At 42.5% G+C, this 8,936-nt stretch overlaps 1 protein-coding gene across 2 annotated transcripts in view; it reads right to left on the reverse strand.

Annotated features, from left to right (window-relative positions):
* Positions 1-8,936, reverse strand: part of ctnnd2b (catenin (cadherin-associated protein), delta 2b) — a 104,369-nt gene extending 95,433 nt beyond the window's left edge. The window contains exon 1 of one of the 2 annotated variants that reach the window (XM_055883378.1): positions 8,633-8,936. The gene's annotated coding sequence lies outside the window, so the exon portion shown is untranslated. Of the gene's footprint in view, positions 1-8,215; positions 8,580-8,632 lie in introns of those variants that run through there. The other variant, XM_055883379.1, reaches the window with a different exon arrangement.

Here is an 8,936-nt window from a genome sequence, read left to right on the forward strand (position 1 = left end):
TCTGACATTTAATCCTAGTAAATATTCCCTGTCTTAGGTCAGTTAGGATCACCACTTTATTTTTAAGAATGTGAAATGTCAGAATAATAGTAGCAAGAATGATTTATTTCAGCTTTTATTTCTTTCATCACATTCCCAGTGTGTCAGAAGTTTACATACACTCAATTAGTATTTGGTAGCAGTACCTTTAAATTGTTTAACTTGGGTCAAACATTTCGAGTAGCCTTCCATAAGCTTCTCACAATAAGGTGAATTTTGGCCCATTGTTCCTGACAGAGCTGGTGTAACTGAGTCAGGTTTGTAGGCCTCCTTGCTCGCACACACCTTTTCAGTTCTGCCCACACATTTTCTATAGGATTGAGGTCAGGGCTTTGTGATGGCCACTCCAATACCTTGACTTTGTTGTCCTTAAGCCATTTTGCCACAACTTTGGAAGTATGCTTGGGGTCATTGTCCATTTGGAAGACCCATTTGCGACCAATCTTTAACTTCCTGACTGATGTCTTGAGATGTTGCTTCAATATATCCAAATAATTTTCCATCCTCATGATGCCATCTAGTTTGTGAAGTGCACCAGTCCCTCCTGCAGCAAAGCACCCCCACAACATAATGCTGCCACCTCCGTGCTTCACGGTTGGGATGGTGTTCTTCGGCTTGCAAGCTCCCCCTTTTTCCTCCAAACATAACAATGGTCATTATGGCCGAACAGTTCTATTTTTGTTTCATCAGACCAGAGGACATTTCTCCAAAAGTACGATCTTTGTCCCCATGTGCAGTTGCAAACCATAGTCTGGCTTTTTTATGGTGGTTGTGGAGCAGTGGCTTCTTCCTTGCTGAGCAGCCTTTCAAGTTAGGTCGATATAGGACTCATTTTACTGTGGATATAGATACTTTTGTACCTGTTTCCTCCAGCATCTTCACAAGGTCTTTTGCTGTTGTTCTGGGATTGATTTGCACTTTTCCCACCAAAGTACGTTCATCTCTAGGAGACAGAACGCGTCTCCTTCCTGAGCGGTGTGACGGCTGCGTGGTCCCATGGTGTTTATACTTGCGTACTATTCTTTGTACAGATTGAACGTGGTACCGTCAGGCGTTTGGAAATTACTCCCAAGGATGAACCAGGCTTGTGGAGGTCTACAAACATTTTTCTGAGGTCTTGGCTGATTTCTTTTGATTTTCCCATGATGTCAAGCAAAGAGGCACTGAGTTTGAAGGTAGGCCTTGAAATACATCCACAGGTACACCTCCAATTGACTCAAATGATGTCAATTAGCCTATCAGAAGCTTCTAAAGCCATGACATAATTTTCTGGAATTGTCCAAGCTGTTTAAAGGCACAGTCAACTTAGTGTATGTAAACTTCTGACCCACTGAAATTGTGATACAGTGAATGATAAGTGAAATAATCTGTCTGTAAACAATTGTTGGAAAAATGACTTGTGTCAAGCACAAAGTAGATGTCCTAACCGACTTGCCAAAACTATAGTTTGTTAACAAGAAATGTGTGGAGTGGTTGAAAAACGAGTTTTAATGACTCCAACCTAAGTGTATGTAAACTTCCGACTTCAACTGTATATGTTGTCTGCAGTTACTTTGTCTTTACTCTACGTACCTTATCCCTAGCTAGCCTTCATTATGTATCTCAACAGCGATATAAAACACAAACATCACTTTACCCTGGTATGTCCCTAGTGTGATGAATGTTTTCTGATTTTTCTTTTCAGCATCTTAGTAAAGATCAAAGCTGATTAAACTGAAATGTGTAAATCCCTGTAGGATTGACAACACTTGTTTTTAAAAGATTATTATCCACAATAACACAAATATTAATGATTAAAAAACATATCATGTTAGAATAGAAGTACAACTTAATTTCTCTATTGCGTATTTAAAGAATCCTTCCACTGTACTGCACTAATTATAAGCACTATAGTCTGGGTTTCTAATGCTATAATGTTCAACCTCGTGTAGAAATATGTGGTGAAAATAAAAAGGGAAGATTAGTCCGTGTCAGAGCAGCCTTTGGAGAGGGAGGCTAATGAAAAGAGAGGTTTTAAGTCCAAACAATGGCTGAAGTCATCTTTGATATCCACAGACCTGACTGCACTTCGTATTGGGAGACAGAGAGACACAGAGAGAGACACACAGAAACTGAGAAGAGAAACGGGGAGGGAGGGAGAGAGAAGAGAAGAGAAACAGGGAGGGAGAGAGAAGAGAAACAGGGAGGGAGAGAGAAGAGAAACAGGGAGGGAGAGAGAAGAGAAACAGGGAGGGAGAGAGAAGAGAAACAGGGAGGGAGGGAGAGAGGAGAAACGGGGAGGGAGGGAGAGAGGAGAAACGGGGAGGGAGAGAGAGAGAAGAGAAACAGGGAGGGAGAGAGAAGAGAAACAGGGAGGGAGAGAGAAGAGAAACAGGGAGAGAGAGAGAAGAGAAACAGGGAGGGAGAGAGAAGAGAAACAGGGAGGGAGAGAGAAGAGAAACAGGGAGGGAGAGAGAAGAGAAACAGGGAGGGAGAGAGAGAGAAGAGAAACAGGGAGAGAGAGAGAAGAGAAACAGAGAGAGAGAGAAACAGGGAGGGAGAGAGAAGAGAAACAGGGAGGGAGAGAGAAGAGAAACAGGGAGGGAGGGAGAGAGGAGAAACAGGGAGAGAGAGAGAAGAGAAACAGAGAGAGAGAGAAACAGGGAGGGAGAGAGAAGAGAAACAGGGAGGGAGAGAGAAGAGAAACAGGGAGGGAGGGAGAGAGGAGAAACAGGGAGAGAGAGAGAAGAGAAACAGAGAGAGAGAGAAACAGGGAGGGAGAGAGAAGAGAAACAGGGAGGGAGAGAGAAGAGAAACGGAGGGAGAGAGAAAAGAAACATGGAGGGAGGGAGAGAGAAGAGAAACAGGGAGGGAGAGAAAAGAGAAACAGAGAGAGAGAAACAGGGAGGGAGAGAGAAGAGAAACAGAGAGAGAGAGAAAAGAGAAACAGGGAGGGAGAAAGAAGAGAAACCGAGAGAGAGAAGAGAAACAGGGAGGGAGAGAGAAGAGAAACAGGGAGAGAGAGAGAAGAGAAACAGGGAGAGAGGGAGAGAGAAGAGAAACAGGGAGAGAGAGAAGAGAAACAGGGAGAGAGAGAAGAGAAACAGGGAGGGAGAGAGAAGAAAAACAGGGAGGGAGGGAGAGAGAAGAGAAACAGGGAGGGAGGGAGAGAGAAGAGAAACAGGGAGAGAAAGAGAAGAGAAACAGGGAGAGAAAGAGAAGAGAAACAGGGAGAGAAAGAGAAGAGAAACAGGGAGAGAGAGAGAAGAGAAACAGGGAGAGAGAGAGAAGAGAAACAGGGAGAGAGAGAGAAGAGAAACAGGGAGGGAGAGAGAAGAGAAACAGGGAGGGAGAGAGAAGAGAAACAGGGAGGGAGAGAGAAGAGAAACAGGGAGGGAGAGAGAGAGAAGAGAAACAGGGAGAGAGAGAGAAGAGAAACAGAGAGAGAGAGAAACAGGGAGGGAGAGAGAAGAGAAACAGGGAGGGAGAGAGAAGAGAAACAGGGAGGGAGGGAGAGAGGAGAAACAGGGAGAGAGAGAGAAGAGAAACAGAGAGAGAGAGAAACAGGGAGGGAGAGAGAAGAGAAACAGGGAGGGAGAGAGAAGAGAAACAGGGAGGGAGGGAGAGAGGAGAAACAGGGAGAGAGAGAGAAGAGAAACAGAGAGAGAGAGAAACAGGGAGGGAGAGAGAAGAGAAACAGGGAGGGAGAGAGAAGAGAAACGGAGGGAGAGAGAAGAGAAACGGAGGGAGAGAGAAAAGAAACATGGAGGGAGGGAGAGAGAAGAGAAACAGGGAGGGAGAGAAAAGAGAAACAGAGAGAGAGAAACAGGGAGGGAGAGAGAAGAGAAACAGAGAGAGAGAGAAAAGAGAAACAGGGAGGGAGAAAGAAGAGAAACCGAGAGAGAGAAGAGAAACAGGGAGGGAGAGAGAAGAGAAACAGGGAGAGAGAGAGAAGAGAAACAGGGAGAGAGGGAGAGAGAAGAGAAACAGGGAGAGAGAGAAGAGAAACAGGGAGGGAGAGAGAAGAAAAACAGGGAGGGAGGGAGAGAGAAGAGAAACAGGGAGGGAGGGAGAGAGAAGAGAAACAGGGAGAGAAAGAGAAGAGAAACAGGGAGAGAAAGAGAAGAGAAACAGGGAGAGAGAGAGAAGAGAAACAGGGAGAGAGAGAGAAGAGAAACAGGGAGAGAGAGAGAAGAGAAACAGGGAGGGAGGGAGAGAGAAGAGAAACAGGGAGGGAGGGAGAGAGAAGAGAAACAGAGAGGGAGGGAGAGAAGAGAAACAGGGAGGGAGGGAGAGAGAAGAGAAACAGGGAGGGAGGGAGAGAGAAGAGAAACAGGGAGGGAGGGAAAGAGAAGAGAAACAGGGAGGGAGGGAGAGAGAAGAGAAACAGGGAGGGAGGGAGAGAGAAGAGAAACAGGGAGGGAGGGAGAGAGAAGAGAAACAGGGAGGGAGGGAGAGAGAAGAGAAACAGGGAGGGAGGGAGAGAGAAGAGAAACAGGGAGGGAGGGAGAGAGAAGAGAAACAGGGAGGGAGGGAGAGAGAAGAGAAACAGGGAGAGAGAGAGAGAGAAGAGAAACAGGGAGGGAGAGAGAAGAGAAACAGAGAGACAATAAGAGACCCCCCCAGCCCTACCTCCCCTCCCTTCCCCTAACACACTCTGTTCCTCCAACAATCCAAACTGAGATAAATGTATAATTAAATAAGGAGAGGAAACAAGACGGGGACAGAGTGAAAAGGAATATTGTTCTAAAGGGTGATCAGTAATAAATAACTGAGTCGAACCGTGGTTGTAATTTTCCACTTCACAACTCAAGTGACTTAACTTAAGGACAGCATTATGGTAAAGCACATTACAACAGTGAGCTAAAGGGTGGCCAAGACCTCATATACAGGGCAATAGTAATCACAGTCTCTTTCAATCCATAATAGACGGTTCATTAGGCTAAATCTACTACAACTGACACAAACAGCCAAAAGCCATCATGGCAACAACTTGGCAACCATTAAAAGGTATTGATTGATTTGGAAAGCGATAAAGTGTGGCTTTGGCTGTATTTACACAGTCAGCCCAATTCTGATCTTTTTCCCACTAATTGGTCTGCTGACCAATCAAATCAGCTCTGAAAAAAATCTGCCATGAAAAGCTCTGATGTGATTTGTCAAAAGACCAATTAGTTGGGAAGAAAAATCTGAATTGGGCTGCCTGTGTAGACGCAGCCTTTGAGGCATAGGCCTATGCCCAGTGGGCTAACATAAACATCTATACTCCCCTACGTATTTATTTGGACAGTGAAGCTAAAACTTTTAATTTGTCTCTGTACTCCAGCATTTTGGATTTGAGATCAAATGTTTCATACGAGGCAACAGCACATAATGCAATTTTTTATTTGAGGGTATTTTCATAAGTATCTGTTTTACCCTTTAGAAATGAAAGCACTTTAGGTATCTAGTCCACCTATTTGAAGGTGTTGTTAGTATTTTGACAAATTCACTTATATTTGTATTGAAGTAGTGAAAAGGTTAGCATTTGGTCTGATATTCCTAGCACGCAATGACTCTACAAACTTGTTGGAGGAATTTGACGTTTGTTTTGGTTGTGTTTCAGATTATTTTGTGCCCAATGGGAATGAATGGTAAATTATGTATTGTGTCATTTTGGAATCACTTTTATTGTAAATAAGAAACATCTACATTAATGGATCTACATTAATGGATTATCCATTAACGTGTAGTATTTGGTCCCATATTCCTAGCACACAATGATTACACCAAGCTTGTGACGTGTTCTTAGTGCCTCTAACTTTCTCACTCATCATTATTCACAATTCATTCATGATTAACCATAATCATGGTTATGGATAATCATGAATGAATTGTGAATAATGATGAGTGAGAAAGTTAGAGGCACTAAGAACACGTCACAAGCTTGGTGTAATCATTGTGTGCTAGGAATATGGGACCAAATACTACACGTTTGACTACTTTAATACACATAAGTGAATTTGTCCAAATACTTATGACACAGTCAAATAAGAGGACTAGATACATAGCGCTTTAATTTCTAAATAGTAAAACAGATATGTATGAAAATAACCTCAAATAAAAGGTGACATTCTGTACTGTCGCCTCAGTGAAACATTTTATCTTAAATCCAAAATGCTGGAGTAGAGAAATTAAAAGTTTTAGCTTCACTGTCCAAATAAATATGTAGGAGAGTGTGTCACAATCTCTTATTAACAATCTTTGAGATACATCCCAGTCTGCAATTTAAATTGAGATCGCTGCAGACCAAAATCCTGACTTATTAATTTGATCAAAAATGTGTCACTGTCTGTCTCTCATAACTGACAAATTGTAGTACATGACAAATGGTATTTCAGAAAAATCTACTTCAATCAAAACTCCTCCAGCACCTATGATGCATTGGTTCCTCTAGTCAGTGCAAGATTTTCTTTGGAGTTTCAATTAGCCTTCACAGATAGGGCCAGCCAGCAACACCACTAACCAGCAGTAAGACAGATTATTCCAAAAAAATGTTGTTGTTATTTTACTAGGCAAGTCAGTTAAGAACAAATTCTTACAATGACGGCCTAGGAACAGTGGGTTAACTGCCTTGTTCAGGGGCAGAACAACAGATTTTTACCCTGTCAGCTCAGGTATTCGATCTAGCAACCATTCGGTTACTGGCCCAACACTCTGACCACTAGGCTACCTGCCACCTATGAACATATAGGCTAAATGACTGAAAACCACTGGTTACTAATAACACAAACTATCTTTTTTATTACCAATGATAATGTGGGCCATTTCGTGCAGCACTTAAATATTACATGATAATAACAGCATTCTGCTAGTTTGAAATGTTTATTTTTTTTTGCTACTACAGCCTTTCATGGAATTGATGACCTAGGCCTATGTCCATTATCTTCCATCAACACAAGGAACTGAGGCTGGGGCAGGGGCTGGGGGCTGGGGGCAGGGGGCAGGGGCTGAGACAGACAGGCTATGATATCAATCTGCCGCTTTGAAGATTGGAATACAGCAACCTGCACTCAGACGACAACCCATTCAACACATTTCCCTTGAAGAAAAACAACGCTTATCATACAAGCTTATCAGGTCAAACAATGGATGATTCAAATTGATAACAAATTGGGTGACACTGCTTTCAGAACCCTATCTCCCAGTCAACTATAAGTGGAATGTTTTCCTTGTATCGAGGACACGTTTGCCCACAGATGAATGGGAAACTTACCATACGACCACCACAACCCCTACCCTTGTGGCTTATATCTCCAACCACTGTCAAAATCATCACACAACCGGAGGTGGGGCAATTGGAAGGCAGATCTTTTGACCTTTTACCTTTTTTTCTCAATCACTTAACCCTTTTAATTATATTTACAAAATGTATCAAATCATCCTGTCCATAATTACAGCTCCCTCTCTACTAGGCCTAAGTGCAGAATCCATTGAAAAGTCATAGAATAGGCCAAGGCTTCTGTGATCCAGATAGGACCTACTACACTGTATCATTGTTGTTGATGACCCAGTGAGGGCCAATAGTCATTGTGTGGCCATGGGGAGACAAACATCATATACATCTGACCACAGGATGTGTTCTATTGTATGTAAATGGGAACAATTTATCAGGGCTTATGAGGGTGATTTGTATACACAATCTATAGATTTTTGACCATGTGAGTTTCTCATCCCTTTACACACAAACAGGCCTGATGTAGAATATTGAACTATAAATGCCTGGCCTTACCTATAGGCCTGGACAACCATTCATTCATTCATTCATTCAATGATGTATATGGTTTCAACATGGCTTATACCTTCAACTTAACATCATCAATGTTATTATTCCTGATAGAAAAAAAGAGTTTTGGAAACAAGTCTATATTTGTCTATTCTTTAAATATTCATGCCAGGCATTGCAGTCAAAACACGATCAAACGCCAAGCATCACATGCAAATAAAAAAAGGAGGGCAATTTTATATGGAGTTGATCTAACTGAGGCAATGCACCCTATTCAAATAGACAGAAATTGTGCAGTTAGGCTACATTTGGTGATGAAAGACCTGCTAATCATAGAATACCTAATAATGCATAGCCTAGAAACTTAAGAATGAATGAATCTTATTCATTGGCAGTCATCATCAGCTATGAAAATGAGACATTTAAACTCACCTTTCCACCTTTTCTACAGCATTGCATTACAGACAAAAGAATGACGGTCATCTAATGCGATATGATGTCGACCAGTATAATCTTATAAATATATCGTTCAAATTTAGGTCAATCGGAAAGTAATAGGGTGTTTTCTCAGACCATCCCCGCTTTAGCTAGCGAATCATCCTCTAATGGATTCCATTTTCAGTCCAAAATCAATGCATGCTATAGCCCACAATAAATCTGAAATATCACACTTTCGGACCCTGGAAAAACATCTGGCAGAGTAACAAAGGAGTGAAAAATGTATGCAAAGGCAAGCCAGAGCTGGCGATTGTTCCTCCCTTCCCGAGACGACTGACAAATGCATCCTATTTTGTAATTGTTTGGAGTGTATGACAGCTGGAAGAGCAACTGAAATGACATTGCGCTTACTGTAAAATATGCCGGGGAACCGCGTTGTTCTCGACTCCCCTCGATTGGTAACCAAAATTCAAACCATGTAAAATATGTAAAGCATTCCTTACGAATTGTCCGAAAACACACTTTACGCTCGACGTTGGTGTTGCCCGAAAAGACAGCATCCACTGAATGGCCAAGAGAGACCGCTATAGGTACGGGCAGTGTAGGGAGACCCGTTCACTGTGGTGTGTACTGTGCAGCAGAGAAGGCAGCGGCGCTTGCTCTCTCCAATGCTCCCCTGTCTTTAACATTCCCCTTGCTGTCAGACAACGTTGTG

This window comes from Salvelinus fontinalis, chromosome 26, assembly GCF_029448725.1.
Source record: "Salvelinus fontinalis isolate EN_2023a chromosome 26, ASM2944872v1, whole genome shotgun sequence".
Classification (NCBI taxonomy): domain Eukaryota; kingdom Metazoa; phylum Chordata; class Actinopteri; order Salmoniformes; family Salmonidae; genus Salvelinus; species Salvelinus fontinalis.